The sequence below is a fragment of the Rhopalosiphum padi genome, chromosome 3, assembly GCF_020882245.1.
Source record: "Rhopalosiphum padi isolate XX-2018 chromosome 3, ASM2088224v1, whole genome shotgun sequence".
Taxonomy (NCBI): Eukaryota; Metazoa; Arthropoda; class Insecta; order Hemiptera; family Aphididae; genus Rhopalosiphum; species Rhopalosiphum padi.
This window is the reverse complement of record NC_083599.1, coordinates 60201889-60215208: the sequence shown is the minus strand read 5'-3', so window position 1 is coordinate 60215208 and position 13320 is coordinate 60201889. Positions and strand designations below refer to the sequence as shown.

At 37.5% G+C, this 13320-nt stretch overlaps 1 protein-coding gene across 1 annotated transcript in view; it reads left to right on the top strand.

Annotated features, from left to right (window-relative positions):
- Window positions 1-1652: 1652 nt before the first annotated feature.
- LOC132926964 (plasma membrane calcium-transporting ATPase 3) overlaps window positions 1653-13320 on the top strand; it is a 65633-nt gene continuing 53965 nt past the window's right edge. Inside the window, exon 1 of the mRNA XM_060991395.1 lies at window positions 1653-2004. The gene's annotated coding sequence lies outside the window, so the exon portion shown is untranslated. The remainder of the gene's footprint in view (window positions 2005-13320) is intronic.

Genomic DNA, 13320 nt, shown 5'->3' with positions numbered 1-13320 from the left:
TAACTATATATTTCGGATCGATTGCGGGCGATGTGGTGGCTGGGCAAAGCTCCCCCCGCGTCAGCGAATTATTGGTCTCCAGCCATCGTCGATTTAATTCCTTTTTCGCATCCACGACTGTGATTACTGATTATATTAAACACATTACTGAGATTATTATGTACAGGGTGTTTCCCGTCTGTGAAACGACTCGCAAAGAAGAAGAAAAAATGTGTTGACAAAATTTTTTTTTTTCTATCGCAAATAACAGAAACTACAATATATTTTGCACGTCGTTTACAGTCCACAGAGGTTAAAAATCGCTGCACGAAATTATTACGGAAAATATATTTTTGTGCTGTACACTTCGCTTTGAGGATTATTATTCGAAATTTTCCCGTTCTCCCAGAACGGGGCACCCTGTGCAAAGCAGTTATTCGGTTTTTAAGTGATTAAATTCGATTTGTGCACAGGCGGAGACCACGGGCGCGCCAACTTTTATATATTATTATTATAACGCCCTTCGTCCCATTGTCTGTCATTATAGCACCTAAGCCGCGCCGGCGGGACAAGAGCGAACGCCGGATTGGCCTGTTTCGGCGCCAGGGCGGATTTGTGCTTTTCTGCATGATGGTGCGTCTGCATGTGGCGGCGAGCGGACGAGCGACGACGTTTTTCGGGCGTCCGCGTCGTCGACAGCGATATACGGAGCCGCCGCCGAGATACGCGCGCGGCTATATAGAGCGATTCGTCGCGGATAATACGCGCGCACGTTATATCAATATCATTTATATATAAATCACGAAACATCTCTCACGTTTTTCTACCGTTTTTACGTCAATCCGCGTATAATAATTGTGTGCACCCACCCACACACGCACACCCGTCACGTCGTCGTACGTATAAGCCGCGACGTTACAATCGCTGATAACGGCCGTGTTATAATACTATATATATATATATATACACTATACGAGTATACCCTGCACATATCGATCTCGTCAATATATTATTGGTGCAGGCCCGCGACGACGATCGGTCTGTCGCGAGCCGTTAGCGAACCGTTTAATTAATATATTATATGCATTTTTCGTGCCACTCATATAGGCGTATAATATCATACGAGAATAATAATAATAACTGCACGTAGGCATTTCGTGTCTGTGTTTCTGTCCGCGTTACGCAACGGTTTTTAAAAAAGCTTATCGGAATGTAAATATGATGTGATAGTATTTAAACTCGCGGTTCTCCCACTACACGCGGGGCTGGCCCGTGCGACTGTCTCTCATCGGTCTCCGCGAGAACAGCGTGAAGCCGGCGTACGCTTGTCGTTTATTTATTTATATTTATTTTACCTAACGTGACGTAAGACGGACCGGGACTGAGAAAATACGCTTGTGCTCTGTACACCGCGTGTCGTATCTACTGTTATTATTATTATTATTATTATTATTATTATTACATATATTTTCGCAGATCGCGGGTGCATAGTTTCTCACGACGTTTTCTGGAATTTTTTTTTCTCGCTCTTCTCGCCAACCGATCAAACTCAAAAACCCTCGACGCACTTGGCTATATAGGCGTAAGCGTGTGCGTGCGTGTGCGTATATTACACGGTGATCGGTGCGCGCGCGTCTGCGACCGTGTTTGTGTGTGGGTGTGTGAGTACGTGTGCCGTGTGTGCTTGCGTGTGTGTGTGGTGCGTGTGGTAAACGCGAACGCTGCCGGGCCGCAACCGTAACCAGTAAGACCAGCCGCCGCCCGAGGTCTTCCGTCACCGACACCGCCGCCGCCACCCACTATCGATCGGCCACCACGCCGCCCGGTGACCTAGCGGCAGACTCTTCTCCGTGCGTGTGTACATGCACGAACCCACACGCGCGCGCGGGTGTACCTGCCCCGAATAATATCGTACCCGTAGCGCCGCCGCACGCCTATAGAGAGTCACCGCCGGGGTGGATATATAACACCGTCTTTAGACTTCAGCCTTCGCCGGCCATCCGACTCCGCCGAGAGACGACAGAGGTGAGTTTTATTCGATATTTATTCGATTTTTTATTATTATTATTATTCTAATCGATCGTCACGGATGCACGCCGTGCACCGCGACCGTTTCAATATTTTTAATTAAAATTTTCTTTTCCTTTTTTCTATATCATCGCCGTCATAGTGTATTATTTAAAGTATATACATTTATATTATCGCGACGGACGGGTCATCGCCTCGGCGTGATATACCACACATAGGGTGGCGTATCGTTGATCGATAAGTAGAATATCATAGTAGCTAATAGTATTGTGTAATAAATATAAGCCATTTAAGGCTATCGCTGCAGGTCTATCCTTATGACGTCAGGCGAGTGCGACTGGCAATTTTAGTATAACATTATGCAAGTTAGGTTACTGAAATGTATACCATATTATATATACATATATATATTACTAATACGTGTACGAAACCACGTCATATTCTGCACGTACACTATCCGTTGCAGCATTTGTGAAATCAAAAATCGAAACAATAACCGTATAGTCGTAGGTATCTCGTGTTGCAGGAGTGCGTGTACTGCATTTTCCGGACACCGCGCAAGACTTTTCTTTTTATTTCCGTCGGAACCGCCAAAATATTCTACATTAAATATTATTATTATTATTATTATATTGCCCCGCAGTGTTCGCGCACATTATTTTTAGCCATACTCCTTTCGATCCATGCCGAATCGGATCCGAGCGTGACCTCGCCCGGGTTTGACGGATTTTCGAATAAAAAACGTAACAACCGCGAAACGTCCGCCCGCGATTCACATTATTATGATATTATTATGTGTTCACGGTTTTGGCGGGCCGCGGCCGTGCGCGCATGCTGCTATACTGCAGATGTGCCGCACGGCGGCGGCGGCGACGTACATAATATTATATACATCGTATACAAGACGTGCAAGCAAATAAGTAAACTTGTGCGTGCGTGTCGCCGACGACGGTGCGGTGGTGTGTGTGTGTGCGTACAAGCGGTGGCCGCGGCGGCGGTGGTGGTGTGTTTTTGGCGTCCGCGCCAACCCGGGAGGTCGTTATAATATGCAATTTTCGCAATAATACCGTACGGCGGCGCGTGTGCGACCGACCGGCCATTGTCAGAAAGAAAACCCATATTATAATATATCGTCGTTACAACGCGCTCTTGTTTTGCCCATTACACCGCCGCCGCCGCCGTCGCTGGCCGTATAGTCGTATAACGCGGCGTACCGGAGACTGCAGTACGACTATTTTTAACCGTTTCCGAGGGTCTGGCCGCCGCCGCAGCAATAATATAATGGTCCAGCACCGGCGGCTGCGGCGGCAGCGCCGTCGTCTCTAAATTTAGAGACAGACACACGCACACACACATTTCGTATATGTTGGCCGCCACCACTGCCGCCGCCGTCGCCCGATCGCCTCTTTTTCTCATTCTTTCTTTTAATTCACCGTGTCCCGTCTCTCTTGCTCTCTAATTCGCGCGCGCGTTTGACCGTTTTAGTGTTGTCGGTCGCCGCCACCGCTAGACTAGTGTGTGTGTGTGTGTGTACATACGATCGCAAAAACCAACCCTATTCGCGACGCCGACCCAATCCCGCACTACTGCCACCACCACCACCATCACCACTGCCAACCACCACCTCGTCGACCAAAAGTCCGCTGTACATTTACTATATGACTCCGATCGTCCAATTATAATATTTTAATTCATTAAATCACCGCGTCTACGTGTGCCCTGTAAGTCGATCGAGCAGTATATGGCATAGGTATATTATACTTGATAATATGCGGTGCATATAATAATATCATACCGCCGGTGGTACGTTGTCGCCGCCGTGTCGTGACCGCCACACGCGTGTAACGGCCTCGGGACACGCGTCGAAATCATGGCAACTCGTGGGTAAAGGGAGGTTTTTCGTTTCTTTCGCAAAATATGCTCGTCGGCCGCCGACACCGCTTCCAATGGGTATATTTCACAGCGGACGATCGGCAGCGGCTGTGCACGGCAGAGGGATCGTCGCGGTTACGAAAATAACTCTGTGGCGATTGTTATTTTTATCATTCGGTGGCGGCGACTTGCGTGCACTATCGTACGCCGGCGGAGTCGTCACCGCCGATTTTCAGATTCGTATACGGTTTTTTTATCATTATTATTTTTACGAATTTCAAACACGCTATATATCTACACAAACGACGACTACCGCCGCCGCCGCCGCCGACACTCGATTTTCCCGAGCAGACGCGCTTACGATTTACAATATTATATAATAATATATATATATATATACGTGAACACCGCCACGGCGCCACGCCAGCTAGGGCTGGGCGACTGGGCGAGACGTTTGAAAACGTTTTATTTTTTTTTTTTTTTTTTATTGTTATATATCCAATCACTTGTCGCGACTTTGATACACGTCAATTATTTCAAAATTGTAACGCATTGAATACTAATAAATGTAAACGTTAATGTTGTTAGCGATCTGTTCAGCTTCTACCAAATTTAATTTTAAAATTAAAAATCAAAATCGTCAGTGGTGTTAACGAAACCGTCGAAACCGATAACAATTGAAGGAAACTGTTAGTATATCTAATATAATACCTAACTTATACATACCAATTGTTCTGTGTTGTATAAAAAAACTTTATAAAGTGAAGCCACACAATTACACAAAAGAAAAATCTGTGGGTATATATTAATTCAAATATTTTTTATGGTATTTTTTCTCAATTTAAATTATTGTATTCGAATATAATACTCGTTGCTGAATTAATCGAAACTGTCGGTTCCCCAAAAGCGTTATCGTAAAATATAAACTATAGTGCGTATACGAGTATATGAGAAAAAATGGAAAATCAACAACTCTAACCATCGCTCTATAGTATTTACAAAGGATATAATTCATAATTTTATAACTTTAGTTACGTGGCTTTATTTCTCAATAGTTATGTATAATATTATTATCACACGACTTGTTCGTTTCAATCGACCGGAAACGTGATGTATGAAAATGAACTAATATGTAATATATACTATAATGTATCAAGAAACGTATAATAATATTAATCTTCTATCGCCGGCACATTTACTTATGACACTAAAAGTTTGAAAAAAAAAATTGATATAGTCATGCACAAGATATGTGAGTTACCACTACAAACGGCTAAACGAGTACCTCCGTATGGATAATATTAGTGCCCAGCCCAAGCACACCACCATTGCACGCAATTATTATTGGGTGGCGGCGTTGCTGGTTGTATCGTGATTTACTGTCGTCTATATTATTATTATCGAACCGTATAGCCCACATTATAATATATACTTTCATATATATAATGCATACGATGATGACGACGAGGTGTATAAATTTCGACGGGAGGTACATGTTTGTGTGTGTGTTGTTGTTGGATCGGTAAAAATACGACATATATCACCGTGAAGCGTATATTATACGCGTTTGGCTGGCACCGAAATACACGACGAAATGCCCGTGGACGATTGGAGTGGACTATTTTTGAACTTTTGATTTTCATGCGTTACGTTTATTATGCGTATTTATTATTGTTAGTTTACCACTGTTATCGATTAAACACTAATGTGCTTCAGAGTATTCTGCTTCTATACCATTAGTGCATTCAGTTTTGTTTTCGTCTAGTTATCTATTTTACTAAACCTATAACCATTACGATTGCTACGTTTTATTTTTCGGTATCGCAGACAGTCGTTTGTACGTCCCACGAACCGCAACCCTGGTAGTAACTGTTTGAGCAACAACTTGGACGTGCCTTTAACGCCTTTAACATTAAACACATATAATTATAGTCTATATAAAGACCCACCTATCCTTAGGGCTATACAAACATAATATATAAACATGTAACTAAACAGATAGTTATTACTATTATTAGATAAGCAATTTTAGTATTTTACACACCCATTTGCCGTGTTCGATACCTTGTCGTCACGAAATCTTATACTCAGCACGCTAACCCTTCAAGACTTCAACTAGATGACCCGAAACGTTTTGAGAATCGTTCAGAGTATTGTTGTCATCAGTCCTCTGCGTGTATGCCAAATTTCAGAAAATAAACGCGTATGGTCTTAAATTCATATAAAAATTTTATAAAAAAAAAACACTTACAGTTTTTCTCAATTTTTTAGATAACTTTATACATTTTTTTTTTCGTAAAAACTTTATTCTGACTTATGTTTATTTTAAAAATCAGTTTTTAAGCGCTTACCAATGAACAGTATTTAATTTTTATATTATAAATTATATAGATACACCATGTAATAGTATGCCACCACGTTTATTTTCCGTGATCTTTCTTGTTGATTATCAGCTATATCTACCGTAAACTAGTAGTTATTTATACTTATTATTCGTATTGTAACTCTATAGGAGAGATAGATATTTTGGGAGAGAAACAGACACTAGGATATTCCAATTTTACATAAAAAAGTTAAATGTCCAGGTATAATATAAGTATCTATATGAATACATATAAAGTGATTCACTATAAGCATCATGTTCGCCCCTTTTTATCCTTAAATAATATAATTACTTAAACTAAGACGGTTTATAAATTATTTTATTTAAATTTATTAATTACTTAAAGAGTTAGATACTTGGATAATGTACCTATACTATTTAAAAAGGGTCTTATTATGTCAACTTCAGATTCAGAACGGAGAAATAAATTTATTGGTTTTATAATGATGTGTTTTAATTTTTATTTCTGACGTCACCTTTAGGAACAGTAAAACTACTTTAACCTTCCACTTTAAGGATGGTTTCTGGTAGCAATTGGATCTAATAGGTACTTAAGGGGGAGCCGGGGAGGGTAGTAAAAAAAATTATCATTACATATTTTTCACAATAATCGGTTAATTGTTGTAATTTAAAAAATAATAACCGTGACTTGAATTTTCTCAAATAATTTTATTATAGAAGACATTTTTTAAACGTAATAATTATATTTTGTATTTTGTAATAAACATTTTTAAATTTTTAACTTTTCAATTTTACGATTTTATACTCGTATTTAATAAAATATATTATATATTATATATAATCTAGTATAAGTACTTTTTATACTCAGATAATGTTTACTTATTTTGTAAAATAAAAATGCTAGTTCCTATAGGAACTATATATAATTACTATAATTATTTTAAAATCATCATAGGTCGATATCTTTAAGGCAATATTTACTAATTATTACCATAAGTACATAGTCATATAATTCAGAAACTAAACTGATTGAATTTTTTTAAATGCATTGACATTTAATTATTTATGTAGTAAATAATGTTAGTTTTCGTTTGAAAAAAAAGAGGATACCTATCGATTAAATTTGTTTTAAAAGTATAGGAATACTAAGTTTATACTTAAGATAAGCTCATTTTTGTTTTCCTAAATGTGATGAGAGCTATTTGAAAAAATGTTAAATCAGATATCAATAAGAAGTCTATGATAATATAGAAAGTATTAGTTTCATTTTAAACGTTTGTCTTTAATACTTTAGTATTTAGTATAATAATATATCATTTTAAAATTGCCGTGGACAAAGAAAGTGAAAAAGCCTGTTTATACATAAAATGATAAAATTTGCTTAACTGTGTTTGAACGCTTAGTGTGCGCAGCAGTATAACACAGAACAGATACCTATATACAATGCATAATATAGCCGTGTATACTATATATATACAGTTGTCAAATACAATCGCTGAACAGACGATGTAATATAAATAATATTATAATACACCACATTATACAACGATACATTATGTGTCCCATATCACACTAAACACACAAACACATCCCTCTATAGAAGGTTATTATTATGTAAACAGTTAGGCTTCTGGTTTTTTTTTAATCTCGACTCTATAATCTTTAATATTATGTATGTTGTGTGTGTCGCTTGACATACCCTGGAACGACGTCTATCGAGTATCGGCAGTTCTAAAACGGTAATAATAATAATGGCAAGTTCTGTTTTGTGGCTTTTAACACATTACGTCTGTACAAAAACTTAATTTACTCTAGTATATACCTTTAATATTCGACAATAACGCGTCGGGTGCGTGCGAATTCACAATAAACTAGTTTCTACCGACAATATAATAATAATAACGAAAGTAGCACGATTTCCACCGATTTAAAATGTACTTTTCGGTATAGTCTGCCATGTAAAATTAACTTGACTTTTCTACTTGTCTCTTTTGATTTATCAACGACGCCAATTTTTAAAACAATAGTCGACGGGCATTTTTTTTTAAGCAGTCAAAGCAGACGATCAAGTGGCTGTGCCTGTATTATAACATTTATAAATTCTACGAAAAATCGTTTGTGTTTTTAACAAGTGGAGAACTACCAGGTGAAAATTGTTCCATTATGATGGTAAACTTATAAAAACTTTATTGTATAGCCGTATAATATTTTTACGTGCAAATATGTCTCAATGTCATCCAATTTTTACGATTGATGACTATTATCACTGACAATTTTTGTGTTTTATGTTTCTAACAATACATTTTTTCACGCAACTCAATATTTTATCATAACATTTTTTAAATTTTAACTTATAATTTATAATACAAAGTTAAATGTATTGGGATAAATAAGTATGAATTATATTATACTAATAATATATAATAATAATTAATTATATTTTTACTGGATTGTATGTCGGTACACAATAATAACAATATATATCGCATTATACATATTATTCTATATAATATACACAAACACAATTCAATTAATAGTATTATATATTTATATTATAATATTATACAGGCTGCAATCAAAAGAAATATTCACGTATCAAAGTATTTAAATATTATGTGGTTTTTAAATAATTGTCTTTTAATAGCAAATCGTAGTGTAACGGGATTATGGATTAAATATAAAATACAATAATATACACATAGCCAAATCATGTGTGTGTGTGTGTGTATTTATATTTTATATATTTAAAATACATCGATATATTTTAACACTGCGTTATATACTTGATATTTTTAAAGTTTTAAATTAATTTCCTAATACCTATAATGTTTATTTTTATTTTTTTTATTTTTACAAGAAAATATACAATCTATATCATGACATGGACATAATAAGTATATGTGCTATAAGATAGAAAGAGAAAAAAATAATATAGAGCATGAAGTACATAATTTGGGGAAAGAAGCCACCCAGTAATAATATTTTCATAAGTTTTTATATTGTGATCTGTATTAAATTATTACAATGATGATTAAACAAGATATATTAAATTACACATATTATATACGGTATCTATAGTTATAATATATTAATATCTATATAGGTATAGGTGTAACTTTGTGCGAATAATAAACTGCAAACAATACATGAAACCACTTCACATGACGTATCAGTCGTACATATTTATTTTATATATAAGTATTAAAGTATATAATATTATAATACGCCGTACAACTAACCCCCTCGCATTGAAGCACGACCACCCTATTGCGAATCGTTGTTGTGCCACTGCCGCGAGTCGTTCCTCCCGCGTAGCAGTGCGTTCCTGTCGTGGTCCCCACGGACGGCGCGGAGATACGGCAGCAGCTGTATATGCGACGGATTGAGCGGTTTCAGACTTCTAGAAAAATTGGCCGGGATAGCGAATCCTGCAACTAGCTCCTCCACCCCACCACATACCGCCAGCGACGGCATTCCCGCCCAACACCCACTTTTTATACCCGGGGATAGTATATATAATAAGTATTATATTATAGTATTATACGCGTATATAGAACATCAGACGAAAAGTCATAAACAATTTAATGCAAAAAAATACGACATTATTTATATCTTTCAGCTATAATATATAATATATCGTTATATTATATACTGTTGCAGCAGTCGTGTAACAATGCTTATTATATGTCTGTGGCCAGTGGACATTATACGTACTATGTATAGTCGCTTAACAAACAAAATGTATATTATGTATAAATTTATACGCGTACCTATATGTATATGGTGATTATTAACTGGGCTACGATTGATCGTCATATCATCATACATAATAAATAATATTATTATATATTAATTTGTGATTGATTCATTTTGGGCGTTTAGTCGTCGTATAAGTGTGTTTTATACTATAGAATTCAGAATTGTATAAATATATTTTACTGGTTGCTTAAAAACATTGCTGTTGCCATCGACAAACGAAATATACATTTAAATTGTATTCGTTTTGTATAATTAATTCTATTATTATACTGCTGTACTGAGTATCACGAATTCACGAATTCAACTCGAAACCACAGCGTTAGGTATTGATTATTTAAATTTTGTCCAAATCCGACAGCCAAATATACATTATATAATAACAATTCGTACGAAAATTATCCATTGGCTGTGATCGCCCACTCAGCTTGAACAATCCAATGATGGACTTATATTTTTACATCACTTAGAACTCTGATGCGAATACAAAAAAGTTCGGATTACCGAAAACAGTTGACAATAATATTCCAAATCTGTATTTTCAGCACACGATTTGCATACCTACTTCATGTTTTATTTAAATTAAAAAATTACGTTCAGTCGCAGTTCGTCGTATAAGTATGTGTATGAATACGATATTCGCGTGAATCACCGACGTCTGACTGTATAATGTATATTATTTGTCCAAGTAAATAAATTGTTCATTTGTGTAGGTTATGTACGTTGTATTTCACAATTTATTGAATATTTTGTGTTATATACACGAGCATCTGTCACCGCCCTACTCGTATCCGTAAAAATTGATTTCAAAAATGAAATACAACCTTCCTGTCCTTTCTACTATACAATATATAGTGATATGTTATGCGAAATTTGTTGATCGAAAGACGAACCACGCCCGCATTCACTCTTCGTCGTCACCTCCAGGAAGGGGTGGCAGCAGCGTGATCGTAGTCTACTAGCCGTGCGCTTTTCGCTCGCCCCGCCATCATATTAATACGATATTTAAACATTATAATTAATAATATACATGACGACGGTGCGACCGCGATGTCAGCCGCGGTTGACTGCCGTAGCGAATGAGCGATGACGTACGCGGCCCTGCATGTATTTTAATATGCATATTATTACTCGATCTATAACAATTTAAATTGCATAAGCATAATCTACGCCAAAACCATTATCAATTGAATTATGATCGCAGCTGCGGTAGCAGATTTAAGGGAGATGAGTAGGTTAGGTTAATATTGTTAATAAACAAGACCATTTTTAATAGTTGTGATGTATAATAACTTAAAAGTACCAACATTTAAGATTTTACTACCTACATGTATTGCAATAATAGCAATTGTATTGATTGCTCTTAAAAAATTCAAAGAGAATAACAAAATTTACCAATATTTTTAATCGAAAGGTTTATAGAGCATATGATATGTTATATATTTATATAAAAATACCACAAATATTGAAATTTAAAATGACGTGCTTCACTAATCAAATTAAACCTTTTTAACCTCAAAAGTGCATTTTTTAAATTACAATGCATTTCACAGTTAAGGATGAATTTATAACGTGTGTTCAAACTATTTTTTTGGACAATCAAAATTCTACGCACTATTCAAAATAAACCTATTTACTCCAAACTATTAAAATATCTTAAGATGATATTTTATTATAATGCAATATAACTATTACTTGTATAGTTTCATTACCAAAATGATTTTTTTTTATAAATAAGTATTTGATATGCGGTTTTGAATAAAGTATATTGTTTTGGGACCCCCTCAATCAAAAAAGAAGTCTTAGATCCATCGCTGATTGGTGCCGCTACTACATCATATTATGAGAACGACAATCTGACGACGATGTTTGTTGGCGGATGAAAAGGGGAAGGGGGAAACATTGGAGAACGGAAACGATTGCGACGGCTCCGCAGTAGTGAGGGGGGGTCGTGTGGGAGCCGGCTTCGTCGAAGATGACTCATTTTTCCATTGTGTGTGTGCACCAATAGCTTCCCATATACATGTATATACATATACATAAACTTTACGATGTACACTGCACACAGGCACAAGTAAACACACACGAGCGCAATACAATCATTATTATTTGATTCACCACTGTCGCTAATGTTGCGAGCAAGCGGTAGACCAATATTATTATAATAATAATGTAATGACGTGAGCGTTGGGGGACAGAAAAAAAAAATCATAGTCGTCGTCTTGTTCGTGTCCGGTCCGCCTCCCCCCACCCATATGATTGTATATATACACACGTAGAATAATATTATTATCGTCACGGACGTCACTGTTAACTTACTGCGACGGCGTGATGTGAGCCACCGAACGGGGGCGCGAGTAAACGGCCGTCTTGCACTGCACGTCGTATAATATATTATAATGGTTTCACTTGTGTTATAATTTATCTATAATAATCGTGTAAATATTGTATTATACACTGCAATAACATAATAATAATAATAATAATAATATATAAAAACGGGCGGTCTCCGGTCGGTAAAAAAAAAGTGTGAGGCCGAGCTGACCGGCCAAATTAGTGGTAGACGATGGTCACAGTCGTATGGTCGTTGTCGTCGTCCGTCTTATTTTGTGACCCCCATCAATTAATATCCCGAATGACCCGAAAACAAATTACCGACGTCGTGCAGTCTCTATTTGACGGCGGCTCGTGTAAGCGTATAATATTATTATCATCATCATAATATCATACGATAAATTCTAATCGAGTCATCGGCAGTGGCGGCCGCCGAGGCGGTGCGCGGTGTCTGCGGCGGTGGTTCAAATCCAATCATACTGTTAATATCAATTAGTTAGCGAGCTGTGTCGCAAGAGCTACCGCGTATATATTCATATACATATATATATATTATAATTATTATTGCTGCTATACGTGTTCGGGCGCGCGGAGAGGGATAAATAATTAAATCAGTGAAGGGCCAAACGGGTCAATGGGGCGCGTCGGCCGTTCGTCATTGAGCAAGTGCCGGACCGGCCAAACTGGCGTGGATAATCGCCCGCTCACCCCGCCGCATCATACCTCCCCTGAATATATTTTCTGCGACCCCCGGTTTCGCCACCGCCTTCGCCGTCGTAGTCGTCGCCGCCGCCGTATTATATTATGCATAGCGCCACTTTGACTAACGAGAGGGTTGCGCGCGATCGCAGGCCTGTGCGTATAATATTATGTATACGTGTATACGTATATATCTATACGGTCGCGCACTGCATAATATTGTTGTTCCCGCGGAGAAACGGCGAGCGGAAAGCGGCTTTTCCGCTATCGCGCGAACCCGCTCGCCCTCCGCCAAAACTTCGGCGGGT